The following is a 19,540-nucleotide window of genomic DNA, read 5'->3' on the forward strand; positions in this document are numbered from 1 at the left end:
CCAACCGTTCCTCTGAACCCAGGCTGCAGTTTCTCCCCATCAGGGTCCGCCCTGTTCAGCGTACAAGTTATGTAAGCCTCCTTCCCACACGCTGGGGTAACAGCCGCCAAGCCTGCAGCCCTGTTGTCCCGGGGTGGACGCGGATGAGCATGTTCCTGCCCACAGGAACAGAGCCAGGGGCCGAGGGCTCAGACAGGCTCCCGACATGTGCCACTACCCCTTCTCTTGGGGTATGCAGGACACAACACCCTTCATGCCTAGCACCCCGCCCCCTGCATGGTAACCACGGTCTTGCGCTCTCCGCCCAGCAAGGCCTGCGAAGGGATCTGGGCTCCGCTGTGGACCAGACAGCACTAAGTGCCTGGAGGACTCGACCTCACACTCACCTTGAAACAATGGGCACTCAGGGCAGAGGCCAGAACCCTGTTTGCAAGAAGTCACGGAGGGGAAAATGGGGGGAAGAATCCTGGGATGTTTTTTAGCTTCAGGGCAAACCACTGAATCCTGGCTTTGGGAGCCACATCTGAGCGGGGGAGGTTGTAGTCTCAGGAGCCCTGCCTCCACCCAAGTTTCATCTGAGAGATGACCATCTCCTTGGACCTGGGACAAGTAGGCGAGCCTCAGCCTTCCCCACCCAGCAGGGCTGCTAGAGGCCCCAGCCTGTCCTCCCAGCAGAAAGGTCTCTGGCTCGCTGTTGGATGGCTCTTGGTGTGGGGAGGCTCCCTGGGCTAAGAGATAAGGTTGATGGAAACCTTGCCTCTTGCCTGCGTCCAGCTACAGAGCTTGGCTGCAATCTTAGTGGCGTGGTTCCCTCCCTACCCACTCCCTTTCTTCATCATCTGCCACTCGCTGGCCTGCTGGTCAGAAGGAACCAATGATCCACAAGCAACAAGGGGCCCTTAATCGCCAAGATCCACTTCCTCCCCTGCCTGGAGCCTCCGGTCATCCCCATCCACCTGGAGTATCGCCAGGGTCTGGGTGAGCGGAGGACCCTCCAAGACACCCTGGGTCCTCCCTGGGACAGTCCCCGGCCCCAGCCTGTTCTGTCCCAGCCCAGTAACATGGTCCCTGAGTGTCCAGTGTCCCACAACACAAGGGTGTTGTGTCCTGCATACCCCAAGGGAAGGGATAGCGGCATGTGTCGGGAGCCTGTCTGAGTTTGCACAGCTGGCTGTGTCCCAGCTGTCCAGTTTGCACAGCTGCTGGGGTCACCTCTGTGAAATGGCGGCTTAGACGATGAATTTCTAAAGGCAGCCGTGAAATGCTGCCGTGAAATGCGTCCGACCCCGGTGCCACTCACAGGAGGTGATGCTGACGTTCCAGGCTAAGCCACCTCTCTCTCCTGGGGCATAGCCTCTACGTGGGGGCCGGCCCCCTCCACTTCGGAGCTGGAGACCACATGGAGAGTGCTGTGCTTTGTCCACATTCCTGACCCACACACTCAAGGTCAACAAACACTGTTTAAAACTGCTGAGGCCTGGGCTGGTTTGTTGTGAAGCCATAGCAACTGAAACAACGGCTGTATCTCCAAGGACGACTTTGCTTGGGCTCAAAGCCTGTGGGGAAGGCATTACAGGCTGGGGGGGGGGGGGCTGCAGCTCATCCTTCAGCCTCTGCTGGCCCCCCTTATGTCACATCTCTTGGTCCAAACATCACGGGGGCTTTTCTCAGATGGCTTTAGAGTCCCCAGTGGCCGACAACAGCCAAACAGCCAATGTGCCAAACAGAACAAAAGGCAGGGCAGAGCACCCCTTTCGGGGCAGATAATGGGGTACAGAGCACTCTTTGCGATTCTATGGACTGCAGCCCACCAGGCTCCTCTGACCATGGAATTTCCCAGGCAGGAATACTGCAATGGGGTGCCATTTCCCTTCTCCAGGAGATCTTCCTGACCCAGGGATTGAACCCACATCTCCCATGTGTCCTCCATTGCAGGCAGATTCTTTTCCACTGGGCCACTGGGGAACCTTATATAATATATGAATATGTTGCATGTTAATGTTATAATAAATATGTACAGGAATTTGGAATTTGGAGAAGATATTAAAAGATTTGTAGAAAGCAAAACTTTCCTGTTTTGGTCACTTCTCTAACCCTGGGCTCTTGGGATGATCAGGGCTGTTGTTACCCGGCTCCTGGAATTCATCCTGCCTGAGGCGGGTCAGGCTGCAGGACAGAGCACTCAGGCCTGGATGCCCAGCCAGGGCAGGAACACTGGACCCTACACCCCACATCACCACCGGGGAGGGGGGAGACAGCACAGGGGCACGAGCGGGGACCAGGACCAGGTTCAATTTCTGTCCCTGTAAAGCAGAGCCTGGGAGAACAGCCTCACTCTGACACGTTTCCTGGAAATGCGCCCGTAGGACACAGCAGTGAGGCAGGGGGGCCCGAGGCTGAGCAGGGGGCACAGGCCTCCTGGGACTTCTTCGGGACCCTCTCTTGCTGATCTAAGCTCACCGAGGACACGCCCAGGTGGCACCATCTGGATCCCGGACGCACCCGGACGTGGGGACCCTGCCGCCAGGTGGCGCTGGAGCTCCGGGAAAAGATGCGCCAGGGATCTTCCCCAGGCCAGCAGCTGGCCACCGGGGCCCCGGGCTCCATCCCGGACACCCATCCCGGGCCTGGGCGGGAGTTTAGCCTCGGCTCCCTTCATCCCCTCTGCCTGGCAGCTGTGGTCAGGAGGGGCGGGGGATGGGCCAGCCACCTCCCCCGCCCCGATACCTCCCAACCCCCACCCATCCCCACCCCACTGTGAGCATCCAGCCGGGGTTCCCAGGCTCCACCAGGCTCTGTTTAGGGAGCTGGTGGGTAAGCTGTTGGCGGCTTGGAGTCTGTGCTGGTCAGAGTGTCCACACGGCAGACATCAGGGGACACTGCACGGCAGCGGGGTTGTGGGTTGTTTCCATCTCGCCCTGCTGGTTCACAGCACACTCCTGCCTTACTGCTCAGGTTAAATTAGGAAGGATGGTCCTGGAACTGCCTGTTGAGACTGCAGGCCTGGTCTCAGGTCCACCCCAGCCCCTGGTGCAAGGTCTGCACCAGGGGCAGGGCCTGGCCTCTGGGTTCTGACTAGGGATGAGACTTCCAGGGGCCACTGGGCCAGCCTTTCCATTACATGATCTCAGAGATGTGGAACCCTCGCCATTGACCTCCCTCCCCAAGGCCCCTCACAGGCTGTCACCTTCCCGGCCAACACAGTGCCTCTGCACTGGCAGTGAACAAAGCCCTCTCTTACTGATCTTTTCTGAGGACAGCCACATGACTTAGAAACGTGTGCTCCTGGTTGGGAACGTGAAGGCTGATTGTTTGTGGGGGGGTGTTGTGAGACCTTCAGTGAATGAATCACTCCTTTGCAAAGGTCTCCAGGGAGATGGACATCTCGAAATCCACTGTGTACAGATGGTCATGACCTGCTCAATGCCCAGAGTGTGGCAACCCTGGGGCTCACAACCCAGAACCCAGGCCTCTGAGACGTGAACCTCCTTCTGGAGTGCCTGGACATCATGTGGATAGCTAGGTTTCTGGAGCAGGTCCCCAGTTATGGGGTTTTCTAAGAAATGAACAAGCTCCCAGAGCATGTCAGCGCTGCGGTGTGGGGACCACACTTGAGTCATATGGATTTTGGCTATGCTGTCACCCAGAGAGTCCTTGTGAAGCAGTCGAAATTCTGACCGCCTTACGATAACAGGATCATCACTCTCAGTGCATTTATTTCCTGCACCTGCTCCCTTTCCTCCAGGTGCATCTCACCTCGGACCCCCAGCCCTTGTCTAAGCTGCACAAGATGCTTCAAAACTTAGCAGCTTGAGCAACAGTAAAAATTTGAACCTGTGCTCAGCTGGGCAGTTCTTCCCTCCAATTAACGCACACTTGGGCCACGGGGCTTAAGCCAGACCAGATGACCCAGCCAAGAGCTGATGGCACAGAGCTCTTTCCATGTGACCTTCCACTGGGGAGCTTGGGCTTCCTGACAGCAGGTGGCCTCAGGCCACTGGCCTTGGCACATGGCAGCTGGCTTCCGCAAAGCAGTGTCTCAGGAACACAGACCCCAACACACAGGCACTTAGCAAGCTCACGGTTGTTAATACCTCACCCTGAACCACCACATGGCCAACCTCCAGGTCAACAGGGAGTGAGGTCACTGTGGGGACCACAGAGACAGCAGCCTGCCACAGTCTCTGACTTTTTTACCCGTGTTCATTAGTCTCCAGATCAATTCCCTCGGAGAGTATCTCACCAAACAGCTCCTTTAGGGGTCTTGTTGTTTTTCGTTGTTCAGTTGCGAAGTCGTGTTGGACTCTTTGCAACCCCATGGACTGCAGCACAACAGGCTTCCCTGTCCCTCACCATCTCCTGGAATTTGCCCAAGTTCATGTCCATTCAATTGGCAATGCCATCCAACATGGGAGTCTTGGATCTTAGCAATTATTATCAGAGAACAAAATTCAGCTAGAACACTTTAAACAGTTCATTAGAAGTTCAGAAACCCTCATTGTTATGCAAGATCTGCTTGCTTAAGACATTACACTGAAAATGAATTAATTCTTTTTGTCATACTTTTAATGGAGGATGGATTTAATTCTGAGTATAATATGACAAATTTCTGCTAAAGAATGACAGCTGTGGGCATTCATCACCATTCTCATTTCAGAAACCATTCTGCCAACCCAATTTTATCATTTCGCCATGAAGGGATGGGTTAGAACTGCTACTGGCCAAGAGACCTTGGCCACAAGCCCGGAGTATTACCACTGCCAACAGAGTACTTGGCCAGTGGGACACATGGGGTCATTACAGGAGACCAACACCTACACTCCATTCGGGACACTCTGCACCCTCAGCTGATGCCCCAAGCTCCCCTGAGGCTTGTATCTGAGGGTGTTTATCAGAAAAAGTGTGGAGAGATATCTTTGGCATTTTTCTATGGAACTTCTCCCCCCCCCTTTTTATTTTGCATTAGTAAATGATAAGAAGTGGTAAAAATCAGCCAGCTGGATCAAAAGGATGTGCAGTGGAAATCAGTTTCTTCCCACCTGCACACGTGAGTGCCCCACCTCAATATGCCAGGGTTGCTCCCTGGGTGCCCAGAAACAATAGTGCCCAGTGTGCCCGTGTACTCAGGGTACAGCCACGGCCACACACACTACTGGGCATTCACCAGTGTGCCGTGTTATCGCAGCTCACAGGGCACCTTGGAGATGTTTCCTGGCCACAGTCACCCCTCTCACAGTCCCTCTCTTGAAGGTCATTTGAAGGACCACTCAGTTTGGACGTGGCCAGTGACCCTTTAGTTTCCTGGGTCTTTTGGCATCAGTCATCCAATCCACAGAGTTAAGCAAAGTATCCTTTTCCATTTGAATCTGACTGTTTTTTCTGCATCTGTGGTTTCTTCCACTTTCTCATCTTGAATTGTCCTTTGAGGCTGAGTTTACTGAGCATCTGTACGTGTGCGTGTGTGTGTGTGGCAGACACAGAGCTTGTGAGTGCCACACATCTGTTTCTTCAACATAAGATTATTTTTTACTTCTCATTTTCTGTTTTCAGATTCACCAGTTCCTGCTTTTATCATTCTTAATTTTCTGTCTTGCCTTGTGTTTTTTCCCCTCTTTGCCTAAAATGAATGCTCACTCTGTTTATTTTTCTTCAGACTTGTCAACAATTCACCAGGAAAGCCATCTGTTCTGGGGTGTGTGTGTGTGTGTGTGTGTGTGTGTGTGTGTGTGTGTGAAGCTTTTTTATTACCAGTTCAATCTCCAGTTATAAATTTATGGATTTTGTATCTCTTCTTGAGTCAGTTGTGGCTGTCTCTGTCTTTCTAGGAATGTGTCCATTTCCTATAAATCACCTAATGTGTTGTCACACAGTTATTCACAGTGTCCCCTTACAGTCCTTTTTATTCTCTGTGGCACATAACAATATCCCTTTTCATTCCTCATCTAGTATATGAATCTCTCTTCCTGTCTTGATCAACCCAGCTATACAGGTTTGTCAATTTTGTTCTTTACAAAGAACAGATTTGAAGGTTTGTGCGTCATTTTCTCTGTTGTTTTCCCATCCTCTGTTTCATGAGTTTCCATCTGCTTGATTTACTTCCTACTGCAGCTCTGCTTATTCTAGTTTCTTAAGATGAATGGTGAGGTTATTGACTTCAGATATTTCTTCTTTTTTAAAGTAAGCGTTTATGGATATAATTTTCCTTCTGACACTACTTTTAGCGTAGTAGTGTCTGAATTTCCATAAATTCTGGTATGTTGTGTTTTCGTTTTTGTTCATCTCAAAATATTTGCCAGTTCCTTGTGGTTCTTTTTTGACATATTGATCATTTAGAAGGATACTGTTTATTTTCCACATTTTTGTGAAATTCTCAAATTTCCTTCTCGTATCGATTCCTAATTTCATTCTATTATGATTAGAGAACATACTTTGTATGATTTTAGTCCTTTTAAATGCACAAAGACTTGTTTTGTGGCCTGATAAATTGTCTACTCTGGGGAATGTGCTTGGAAAGGATGTGTCTTCTATGATTGTTGGGTGGGACGTTGTACAGACAATGGTGAGGAGTCATTGTTTCATGATGTTGGAAGTCCATTTGCTAATGTCTGTATAGCTATTCTACACATTATTGATAATGAGCTATTGAAGTTTCCAGCTATTATTTTGAATTGCCTATTTCGTCTTTAAATCTGCCTTTTGGCTTCATATATCTGGGACTCTGTTGTCATCATCACTGTCATTTTGATGAATTTTCTATTTCATCATTATAAAATGTTCTTAATTTTCTCTAGCAACAAATGTTCCCTTAAACCCTATTTTGTCTGCTCTTAGTACAGTTTCTCCAGCTCTCTTTGGATGGCTGTTTCCAAGGAATCTCTTTTCTCATCCTTTCCCATTCAATCGATTTGTGTCTTAAAATCTCCAGCGTGTCTTTTCTTTGTTATCATATCACTGGATCATGGTTTTTGTCCTGTTCTTCCAATCTCAGCCTTCTAATTGGAACGTCTGGCCCATTTACAAATCTGCCTCCAACTGGAGATACGAGAAGAGGGGCCTTACTTTACCTTCTACCCATGAAGCATAAACGATTGCTTGTTCTACTCCTTTGCCGAGGCATCTTCAAGAAAACTGCCACCCACCTAGTTGGTCACCTTGCCCATCACGTTACCCCTCTGGCTCAGCTCCCTCCTTTGTAAAATAAGAAGTTGGGATAGATGTTTGCTATTCTTTTGACAAGCCCACCTGCATGCCTACCCAGGGAGGGACCTGTCCAGCCCTCTCCTCCCGCTTCCATCACTGAGAGTCGAGTTCAGAGACCAAAAGGAACATTTGTATACATTCAAAAAATGCTGGTGGCTGTGATGAGACCTCACCTTTCTTTAGGCCCAGGACAGCCGGAGGTGTCACCCAAGGACTCCGGTTGTGCTACCATCCCCAGCACCATTTGTGCTCAGAGATGAGTCACGAGCCTGAGGCTGGACCCGCCCCACCCACACCTCTTCCTTGTGAGTCACAAGCACCTGTCAGTTCTACCTGCCAAACACGCGCACTGCCACCTCCCTCCTGCTGCTGCCGCCCCAGCCTGAGCCCTCCCTAAGGCCCTGAGGCCTGATCCCTCGTCCTCCTCCCATGCCACTCGCTTGCTGTCTGCCCTGGCCTCCACCATCGCTAGCCTGCCACCCAGACACTCCCGCGGCTCCTCACTGAGGACTTAGAGGCTCACGCCTCCCCCGCCCAGGGCTCCCGGTTCCCCTCCTCGCCCGGACACCCCGCTGTCTACACCCGGGCCACGCTGCAGCTTCCACGATGACAGTGCATCTACCGCTGCCCTGGCTCCTCAACTGTCTTGACAAAACTGTGATGCTCCCCTCACATACATTTAAGATTACATGTGCTTTTTCGCCCTAGTATATATTTATAAATATATTTATATTTTTTATATTTTATATTTGTAATTATAAATATAAATATTTAAATAAATAAACTATATGAATATATTATATAAATATAAATAAAATTTATAACATATTATAAATTATTTTAATATAAAATTCTCAGATCTCTTTAGAAAGTACACCGGAGAAAACAAGTTTCACATCAATGTAAGACCCCCACAATTGATAAAACATAAACGAGGACTTCCCTGGATAAGAATCCACCTGCCAGTGCAGGGGTCACAGGTTCGATCCCTGGTCTGGGAAGATTCCGCATGCCAAGGAGCAACTAAGCCCATGCACCGCAACTACTGAAGCCCGCGCTCCAGAGCACATAAGTCATGACTCCTAAGCCCTCAAGCCTGAAGCCTGTGCTCTGCAACAAGAGAAGCAACTGCAATGAGAAGCTTCACAACAAAAGAGTAGCTCCCACTCGCCATAACTAGAGAAAGCTCTCGCACAGCAACAAAGAGCCAAAAAATCAGTTCAGTTCAGTCGCCAATCCCTGGTCTACAAACTAAGATCCCGCATGACCAAAATATAAAAGTAAATAAAATAACAGTGAGAATAATTAAATAATTTTTTAAAAGAAGATTATGCTTAAGAATAAATACACTAAGTATTAAAAAACATACAAGAGCAAAAATACTACTACACAGGCAATTTCTACTCCAGGAGTTAGAAATTTTACCCCTTCCTCTTTTCTCCTTAAATATAGTTTCATTGTATTCCGCTCACAAATTTTATCCTAATGTTATAGAATTTTATGCCTGAATATGCTTTATTATCATTCTCATAAAACCCTGCAACAGAAACACATGTATAAATGGAAATTATTTTGGTTTCTTATGATCAAAAAGGTCTAGGTGTTTTCCTTGAGTTTTATTATGATTATTATTGATATTACTGAGCAAGTCAAGACAGTAGAGATTTTGATAAGTGATTACATGTAGAAAGTGAGGCTGTGCTGGGAAAGCATCTCTAAATGAGATGGTGGTTATATAGTTGCTGCTCTGCTTCCTGAGGCGGTGCCCGCTGTCTACCCCCTGTAAAGAGGCCAGGAGTGGCAGCAGGATGGGTACAGAAGCCCCTCGAGCATCTTCTCCTGTGTCTCATGTCAACGCAAATCCACTTTGCTGGGGGTCCTGTCGTTGTCTTTTCATCTGGGGCCTCACTATAGGCGGATATTGCTTCATTCTGGAATTAGCAGGACAGGCTTGGCATCCCCTTTATCCTCACCTTTTGTTTTCAGGGTTTTATGTTACAGCTGTAAGCACCAAGGAACTGTACTCGTGCCTCCTTCCACCGCCAGCATCACCCAGCTTGGAACCCCTTCTGAGTTACAGCAGTTATGCCTCCTTTTGACTTTGTTGGAAGCCAAGAATTAGAAAGCACCTGCCTTAGAGAGGGATTTGTTAGCCTGACAGTAAAATCAGTCTTACACCTTCTCTGGAAAGTCTGCCCCAAAGCCCCATTATAAGACTCCCAGGGGATCATCAGGTCTGCCCGCTTGATCCAAGCCACCAAGAGAGAGTTAGACTTTGTTTTATCATAGGCTTAAATCTCTCAGCGAACCCAAATGTGGATATGCCACCCACAAGTGCTTAGAAAGCCAGGCGTTGTGGCTTCAAACAGCTCGAGGAACTGCCAGTGATGGCGTAAGACATTTCTCAACTCAAACGAGCGTGTGAATGTGTGTTTCAAGAAACAGTATGAAAATCATTGAGAAATAAATTGTGAAATGTATCTTTAAAAAAGATTACTAACAGCTGTCAAGATTAAAATGATAATATCTGATAAGGAATTAATATCTGAAATATAAAACTCAACAACAACAACAACACACCCTGATTCAAAAATGGGAAAATGGGCAAAGGACTTGAATAGACATTTCTCCAAAGAAGCCATATTAATGTCCAATAAGCATGTAAAAAAATGCTCAACATCACTGATCATTAGGGAAATGCAAATCAAAACTGCAATTAGGATGGCTAGTATGGGGGGAAAAAACAGAAAACAGTAAGTATTGACAAGGATGTGAAGAAACTGAAATCCTTGTGCACATTGGTTGGACCGTGAAATATGTAATTGTTGCGGGAAACAGTATAGAGGTTCCTCAAAAAATTAAAAACAGAACCATCATACAATTTAGCAATTCTGCTTCTGGGTTTATACCCAAAAGAATTGAAATCTCTTAGAACCTCTAGAGATATTAGTACATCCAAGTTCATAACAGCATGAGTCATAAGAGCAAAACCATGGAAGCAATCTAAGAGTCCATCGATGGGTGAATAGAGAAGCAAAATGTGGTCCATACATACAGTGACTTATGCAGCCTTAAAAGAAGATTCTGCCATTTGCTCTAACGTGGGTGAACCTTGAGGACATTATACTAAGTGAAATAAGTCAGCCACAAAAAGACAGGTAGTATGACTTCACTACACTAAATGCCCATAGTCGAAATCACTTCCACTTTCTATTTCTAGAACCTGAAATGGTGGTTGCCAAGGCCTGGAGATCAGGGGCTGGGGAGACAGTTTAATGGGTGCAAAGTTTCAGGTTTACAAGACGAAAAAAATTCTGGAAACAGATGCTGGTGATGGTGGCACAATGTGAGTGTACTGTGCCCCAAACTGTGCACTGAACAAGGGTTAAGACGGCAAACTTTACGTTACGTTTGTTTTACCATGATACAAAAATAATGCATATTTTAGGTATAATTTATAATATTTTGAAAGTATATTTAAAAACAATGCAAAAACTAATACAATTAATCCATATTTATGACAGATTATGAAAATAAATCTAAAGGCTGTTTCTCATAACTGGATTTGTCATATACAATGTCACAATGTCAGATGTAGGAAAAATTACCATTTATGAAATAAAATATATGATAAAAGCCTCAAGAATAATTTAGCATAATCTATTAAAATCATAAATAGCCTTATCTACCTTATGTGACATAGTAACCAAAGTTTCTTTTTACATTTAAGAAAAAGAGAAGGTAAAAATGCTAAAAATCTAAGAGTCTGTTGGTTGCTTACAATTTTTTTTTTTTAATGATAGTAGGAATTTATTAATTTAGTAAATATTTATTTTTATAAACATGAGGATTGACTATAATTCAAATAAATATTTCACTCTATGATTTGAAAAAATGGATTTTAGCTTCCTTTAGAATAATGCACACAAAATTTTAATCAGCAAATTTCACCTTGTGTTTATATTGAAAATAATGGTTATTCCCCCCTAAACTCAAAATACATTTAAAACCATAATCTTATTAAGCTATAAGCATCCCTGCTCCACTGCTCAAAGATACTTGTCTTTCAGCCAAATGACATATCCAGATGACAAGCAGTGCCAAAGTCAGGGAGAAAGCTGATATTTTTAAATTCATGAAAGAAGTTGATTTCAGTGTTTCTTACCTATAATCTCTCTGCCTCATTCCCACGTGACTGTCCCCCGAAAGCGATGCTGACTTTGGCTATACATGCACAGCCCCGCTGCTCCACTGCCTGCATTTCTGGGTGCAGACCCTTCCAGCACTTCTCCCGACAGAGCAGGTTTCATGTAGGAAGAGTCCCCACACTCACCTTCCATCTTCCAGCAGCCCTGATTTTCAGAACAGGAGAGATGAGGTGGGAGTGCGGAATGGGACAGGGACCCTGCATGCCCCTCTGTCAACTTAAGAGGTCAACATGTGGATGCTAAGGATCTGGGAATCTCTCTGTGTCTGTGTGCCCCAGGGTACAAATGCCCAGGTGAGAATTCACATCTGCTGCTTATCCCCAAATTAACATTGAGTCCTCATTGCCCTCCAGGCCATGACTTCCTCAGTATCTTATTCAAGGCCCAGCCAGCATCCAGGGACTATGTGCAGAGTCACCGAGTATTAAAAACAAGCCCCACTTGCTAAGAGGCCAGAAAGCCCTGCCCACCCTCGGGGAGATCTGGGCTTGAGACCAGGGCACCCCAGCTCTAGCTAAGAGAGAGAGATACACACCCTGCCTGGCAGGGCAAGCTCTGAGCCCACAAACAGCCTGGGTCTCCAGGCCTCAAGTCTCCGTCTCCAGGGAGGCCAGGTGAGCACCGCTCCCTCCCCTGAAGGCCACTCAGAGCCCCAGAAATCCTCTCTCTTGCCGCTAAGCAGCTCATAGCCTGTCAAACTGGAGCCTTCTCATTAATCATTCACAAACTTTCATCTCCACTGGTATTTGCTATTCGTTAATTGAATAATTAGGTATAATTAAAAACCTCACGTATTAGCATCATCACAACATTATGGGTGTCAGGAGGATAGAAGTTAATTAGAGGTTAATGGTGTTGGCTCCAAATCAGATGCTTAAGCTGTGCATTAGGCTCCTGCCAGCTGGGGAAACATGAACTGTGCCCCTTTAATTAATTTTGCAGTGTTTCTAGGGTCTAGAAAAGCCGATTTAAAAAAATCTACTGATGTCTTTGGACTTGGTGGTTTAAGAGAAGTTCCCAGAAAAACATGCCAATGTTGTGTGTCAATACTTTCACCGAAAACCGGCCTTTTAGGGGACTACATGTAAGCCACAATGGGGGACACAAAAATCAGTCAGATGAAGATCCCAGTGTAATGCCTGCAGCCAGGAAGGTAAAATCGGTCGGCACGCGGGTCCCTGCAGGGGGAAGTAGAGAGAGCCGATGACTGTGGCCGAGGGGTGCTGAGCTGCTCTGGGCTTGCAGTGTGTGCACTCAGGGAGCAGTGGTTCTTTCATAAAGGTGACTCTTGAATAAACCACTAATTTCCTGTAATGAAACATTCAGGTCAGGAAAAGAAACTCTGTGTCAAGACATTAAACATGATTTCAGACTTAAAAAATCTGGTTTTTCAAGGGATATGTGACAGACATAGGCTGTGGGAATTGTAGAGAAGACGAGGTTGTCTCTGCTTGAACATGTTAGAACTCTAGGTTGTAAGCGAAGGGACCCCAATTCAAGTTGGCTATATCACCTGGGCTCCCCAGGTGTTGCTAGTGGTAAGGAACCAGCCTGCCAACGCAGGAGATAGAAGAGATGCGGGTTCCATCCCTGGGTCGGGAAGATCCCCTGGAGAAGGGAATGGCAACCCACTCCAGGATTCTTGCCTGGAGAATTCCATGGACAGAGGAGCCTGATGGGCTGCAGTCCATAGGGTTGCAAAGAGTCGGACATGCCTGAGTGACTTAGCACACATGCATTGGCCCACAGCACTGAAAACTCCAGGAGTGGATATCAGGCAAGGCTGCCTCTAGGAACTCAGGAAGTATCATCAGGAAGCTCTTTTTGTCTTTCCGTTTTTTGGATGAGTGAGGCTTACGAGGAGGCGTCCCAGGTGGCTCAGCTGGTAAAGAATCTACCTGCAATGCAGGAGACCTGGGTTCAATCCCTTGGTCGGGAAGATACCCCAGAGAAGGAAATGGCAACCCACTCCAGTATTCTTGCCTGGAGAATTCCGTGTCCCTCTGTGTTGGCATTTTCTCAGCCAGGCTCTCCCCTCCTGTGGCCCAGGTTTAACTCTCTGCCCCCTCAGTTACTCCAGAAACAGTGATGGTAACAGTGATATGGAAACAGCTGGCACTTATTGTCCACTGTGCTGTGACACTGTGCACCCAGGGGTTTATGTGGACCAATTCCTTTAATCTTCGACTCTTGGAAGGAAAGGGGTCATGTAATGGGATGATAAGAATCTGGGTTTAGAGCTAGACACTTGGGTTAAATTCCAGGTCTTCCTCTCACATCTGGTTGAACCTGAACCATGACTTCACACCCAAGCCTCAGCTTCATCGCCCACACAGTAAACACCTCATTCAGATAAGGCCACTTCAGCCAGGCCTGTGACCCAGGCTGGACCGTGTGTACTCAACAAACATTGGCTATTTGCTTTATCAACTATTTGTAGGAATGATGGCAGGGGTCATGTGTACATAGCAGCAGTCAGTTCGGACTTTTAAAAATAGGCCCCGTGTCAAATCTTCCATTTTCCCAGAAATTTTAACCAATATTTTGAAGTCCAAACAGCATCCTTTGGACAGACCTTTGAACTGGGGAAACCACACAAACTCCTTTATAAGACATGTTCCAGGCCGGGGTCAGGACCACAACAGAAGAGTCATATTCCTTGGGTCCACCGCCACCGTAGCTGACCACCTGCTGTACAGCAGGTACCGGACAAGCCACATGGTAAGGGCGGCAGCCCCTCTGAGCAGGTGAGGAAGAAGCCTGGCCTGAGGTTCCTGCAGACAAGGACGCTGAGCCAACGCTGAGCCCACGTCCTGATGCTGCAAGGCCAGCCTTGGTGGCACCTCCTGAAGGCTCCAGCAACCGCACTGGTCCCCCAGCAGCGGCCTCCCTGTTCCACCCCAGCCTCATCTCGCAAGTGATGAGCGAGCTTGATGCCACCTATTTTCTCTGCTGGTTTTCCTGGGAGAGCACTTGCTTGCCACAAAATAGCCATCTAATGGCCTCATCTAAAGGAGAGAAGCACCGTCAGAGCCAGATGCGGGTGGGTCACCCGCATCTGCAGGGCTTCCTGCAGATTCCACATGGCTCTGCAAGGCAATCATCTCGTAATGTGCATGCTGGGGGGCTACAAAGACCAGAATATCGCTGTTGCAGGAAGAGAGGTGCTGATAAAACATGTCTGGCTGCACGTGGAAGCAAGCACCTATGTCTACATTATCGTCCTGAAATGTACACCTGCCAGGACAGTGAGCTGGGCTCTGTCTCGACCGCCTTCCCCAGACAGTCCCTGCCTGGGCCGGCAGCCGGCTGCTCCAAAAGGCCGCAGAGCCACAGGCAGACAGTCCTTAGGCCCCATCTCAAAAGATAATTGGGCATTTGCTTAATGGCCTCAATTTCTATTTCTGGCTCGTGGATGCTTTTTCTGGTTTTTCCTTGGCTGAGAGACAACAAGAGCTCCCCTAAGAGACAGCGGCCCAGGCTCCTGACGGCCACACCGACGCCAGCCACCTGGAGCGCTGCTGCAAAGGGATCCCAGGCCACCTGGGCAGCAAGAATATAGAGTGAAAAATTAGCAGCCTCCAGGCTGGGGCCTGGCAAGGTAGAAGGGAGGTCCCCTCCGCCAGCCCGGGGCCAGAGGGCGACATCACACAGCTCTAGCCTGGCATCGGAGGCCCTGCTCAGCCCCAGACTTCTCCCAGTGAGGCCTCTGCTGGTCAGTTCAGCGGTCACCCTGGACCCTCTGAGGACCACCACTTGGGGGCTCCTGCAGCCTCCCTAGGGGGCTGGTCCACAGGGAGCACCCCACCCTTTCTCCCCTCAGTCCCCGAGTCCCTGGAAAAATCAGTCCTTGGCTGATTAAGAAGGACCCTGACCCGAGCCTTCCATGAGCGCAGGTGCAGGGGTGAGACTTCTGTGTGCAAAGGGTGCTCTCCCACTGGGACGCAGCCTCAGCCGTGCTTCCCCGAGATGAAGGGAACACAGGGCCTTGCCCACACCCGCCCCTGCCCCTGCCCCGTGGCTCCACGTGCAGGCTCACAGCATCCATGTCAACCCCACCTGTGGGCCATGCCGGGAGATGCTGAGTCGCAGGAATTCCTTCCATCCTGAGGGTTGACCATTTCCTAACGTGTCCTTCTAAGGCCGCGTGTCAGCAGCCTCGCACCCCCGGACTGTGCGCTTCTGGCCAGGCAGATCTGGACCGGCTCCCTAGGCTGCCACGGGGCCTCTGATTCTCCTTGGCCAGAGCTCTGGGGCAGCACTGGCACCCACACCCGTCCCCTCCCCAGCTGCCAGGCGAGGAGGCTCGGGGTTGGAGATGCGGGGTGGTTAGGATAAGGGGTATTGATGCCCAGGCTCACAAGGCTCCCTGAAGACACAGAACGGTGACTGGACCCACGGGCAGTGGGAAATGGGGCACACACCCCTCCCCGCAGTTTCTAAGGCCTCTCTGAAAGTGTCCACCCACCCAGTGGTCCATTTGCTTACTTCCCACCTTCCCTCCTCACCCCCACTGCCTCACTCCCCCAGGATCACACTCCCCAGCCCCCCACTCCACCCCTTCCTAATCCTCTCCTTGTAAAAGGGCAACGTGGGCTCTGTGTGTCTCAGGCTCTGCTTTCTGGGGAGCCGAGGCCAGGACAGGCCCCACCAAGAAGTGACCCCACACTGGGAGTCACTTCCTGCCAAGAGCAGGGCTATGACTGCCCCCCCACACCCTGTCCCCTGCTTCCTCCGTGCTGGACACAAAGGCCAGGCCTGTACAAAGGCAAATCACTCTGGTCAGGATAACCCACAGACAGCACCCCCACCAGTTCTCCAGAGCCTGTGGTTCCCCCCTCCCCAGAAATTCCGGCCCATATCAATTCAGAGTCCAGCAGAGAAGCCGCCCCAAAACGCCTGGAAAGAGGGGACAGGTTTGAAAAGGAGTTGATGAAATGGAATTTAAATCATTCATTTGAATGTTAAATCACAAAATTGGTTATTTTTATCACATAACCTTGGGAGCTGAATATTTTGACATATTAATCAGTTCTCCAAAATGGCACTTACATCAAAATTCTGGTTGTTTTGCTGAGCTTCTGTCTTGGCTGTTACAGTTTCTCTCCGCTCCGGCTGGGTGAGAGGTGGATGCCAGTGGTGACTTGAAACCCATCCCTCAGCTTCCTAGGACATCTCCACCCCATGAACGGCGGAAGTGGTCCATTCCCTGGAGTTCCTTGGAGAAGTTTCCCAAACTTCTGTTCAGAGCTGGGGGAGGGGATGGGGGTGGAGAGCAACTGCATCTGCTGCTGCTCTGCCTGGACCGCACGCTTCACCCTAGTCCCTCCCCCATCCTCCTTCCCGCCATCATCAGTTCTCATCTCCTTCCTCATTCTCCTTCCTAGAACTCACCAGCTCCCAACAACCTGTGCCATGTTCTTATCTGTCTTGTCCACAGCCTTCCTCTTTTCTCACTGGGATGAAACTCTGAATGGACAAGGAATTTTGTCCCTTTATCTCACCACTTTCTCCTCAGGCACCCAGAAAATTTCCTAGCCCCTAGGAGCTACTCAATATATATTTGAATGAATGGATAAACTAGGTACCAACAAAAGAAGACAGCTGAATTTGCACATTATCAAAGGCCAACCCTTCAGCCCAGAGGAGGAGACTGTAAGGATGCGAGTCCACGCCAGTTTCCGCCCAGCAAGGGCGTGTCATGTCCCAGCCTCTGAGCGTCTCTCTACTCACAGTTTGGGATGAGCAAGCCCTTGTCCAGAAACACCTGAAACCTCAGTCCCCAGCCCTGCACTGGGGCCAGTCCCTCACCTCTGTGCTCCAGCTGCCACCCTCATCTACAAGGGAGTCGGGCAGAGCCTTCTTTCCCAAACTGCTTCCAGGGGCCCAGGGTCGATGGCGCTGCCTCTGCAAGGAGTGTCCGGAAATCACGCCCCTGTCATCACTGAAGGAGCAGAAACAGAACCACCAGTGAGGACGGCCACATCCATCACCCACACCGTGCACCAGAGGACTTGTCACTCAGTGGAAGCCCCATAGCAACTCTGTGGTTTGAGGACAATTGTTAACCCACTTGTTTGTGAGAACCTAGGTCGTAAGAGTCTCTCTCGGCATCCTAAATGCACAGAGAACTGGCACTGCATTCACTCTTGTGGATGCCTTGGGGTGGCTTCTGAGCCCCAGTCTAGCCTGGCCACTTCCCACCAGGGGCTTTCACTCTGTCCCATGTCCCCTTGGCCTTGGCTCATCCTGGGGTGAACCAGGGGTGCCCTCCATGTTCCCAGCTCCCACCCCTCTGCCCTCATTCCAGTAGCCAATGCAGCCCAGCAGTCAGCCCAAAATTAATGGTGGGAAGCACCACTCCATCATGCTTCACTCCATTAATTTCAAGGTGGCCTCTGTGGTGCCTTAGTACCCAGACTTCAGAAAGGGCACCGCAGGGCTGGCTGTCTCTGCCCTACATCATCTGGGGTGCCTGGGATTGGGGCGACTGAGAGATGCAGATGCTAACCGTGGAGTCTGGCTGGTATGAGCTGTAGGGGTAAGGGCAGGCCCCCGGCAGCTTCTGGCACAACATGAGTCCTCAAAACTAAGTCACAGACAGTGCGTACTTTGTTGACAAGATGTGAGGAGGAGGTAAGGACTGTCACGGCACAAGTTAAAGAGCAGCTGGTGGGGGGAAAGTATATCAGCTAGAATGCTGTGCTTGTAAGAACTGCTCCAACCCGGAAAATTCACCAGAACGTATAGGAAGCCCATAGGTCCAGGCGCAAGACTGGGAACAGGTCCCCCAGAGACCAGGAGAGAAATGAAAACTCACTGCAGTGGGCAGTCTCTCCTGGAAGCCACTGTTGACACGAGATGCAAACACCATAGGGGGAATACCTGGTGGTTTGGCCTGAACTGTCTGCTACGCCAGCCCTTTGGAGAAAACGTAGTTCCTGAAAAGGAAACCAGGCTGCAGAAAGGACGGAAAGAGGGACATGAGTGCACACAGTGATATAAGATGGAAAGAATTCTCACTGGATTCCAGCTCTGTTCTTTTCCTCCAGGCATGCGCCGGACCCAGAACTGCCTCTCAGTGGAGAGATCTCAGGTTCTCCCCCCCACAAAGCAGCTAAACACTTGTGGGCAAACACCCAAATACCAAACAGTGCTGCATATCTCTCCTCTGAAACAAACAAGCAGTTCCTTGCAACTTTTTTGCCTACAAAGTGCCACACAGTCTTTGTTTACCAGTGCATTTAAAGATGGCTGATTTCCTCCAAGCTCCTAACAGTGTGAATTCTTTTACCACTTTAAATAGAGTTTATAATGTATTATTTTAGATTTTCACCAACCATATTTATTTAGCAATTAAGGGTATTAGTGCTGCCAAGTGATTTTGAAAAATGAATGCGGTGGCTGGAATAATGCAGTGCGAAGGCTTGTTCTGTTAAACAGGAATCCAGATCACACAGCTTTATCCCAATCCTCTAGTCCCTGTGTCCCCCAGTTAACTAGAAGCACAGACAATATACTTCTTCCCATCCTAAATAGATTCTCCTCTCTATTAATTCCAAAAAGTTTTACACTGGTCACCATATTCCCAAATATTCCAATGCAAACCATGGCACCTTGGGCACCCTGGCCACAGACCCCAGCTCTCAGGGCTTCTGGCACATCCACAGATTCTCCTGTGGGGCCCGGAGACTCTGCCTAGGGGCTTTCCTGTTGTGGGGTCTGGCAGGAAGGGACAGAGGGTGGATCCCCAGAAGCAGAACTTAACCAACAAGAAATGGGGGTTGGGAGGAGATAGCCCGGTTTCCCAGCCCCTCCGCCCCTCAGCTGGGACGGCGCTGGCAGAAGGGAAGATGTTCTGAATCAGGAAGCCAGTGGCTCCCGTTGGAATCCACAGATAAATCTTAGCCTGAGTCTTAGGTATTTCCCAGGGAGATCTGAAGGTCAGAGGGTACAGGAAAGAGCTGCCAGTCCCATCAGAGGTGAGCAGTGAGCACCTACAGGCCCCTCCCTCACTTTCCACCCCTCCATCCCCCACCCACCTTGAGTGGTCCAGGTGGCAAGACCTACCACCCTCCCCTGGCCTTTGTTCTTGAGGCTCTGGGGAGGGAAAAAAAAAAAGCAAATTCCGT

At 49.3% G+C, this 19,540-nt stretch overlaps 1 long non-coding RNA gene across 1 annotated transcript; it reads right to left on the reverse strand.

The window, feature by feature from the left end:
* Positions 1 to 10,983: 10,983 nt before the first annotated feature.
* LOC145533319 (uncharacterized) lies at positions 10,984 to 16,746 on the reverse strand. Its single transcript, XR_014073996.1, has 2 exons — positions 16,461 to 16,746; positions 10,984 to 12,716 (listed from the first exon to the last, which is right to left on the reverse strand). It is a non-coding gene; the product is annotated as an uncharacterized LOC145533319 (long non-coding RNA).
* Positions 16,747 to 19,540: the final 2,794 nt, after the last annotated feature.

Source organism: Giraffa tippelskirchi, chromosome 13, assembly GCF_054371585.1.
Source record: "Giraffa tippelskirchi isolate mGirTip1 chromosome 13, T2T-mGirTip1v1.2.pri, whole genome shotgun sequence".
Classification (NCBI taxonomy): Eukaryota; Metazoa; Chordata; class Mammalia; order Artiodactyla; family Giraffidae; genus Giraffa; species Giraffa tippelskirchi.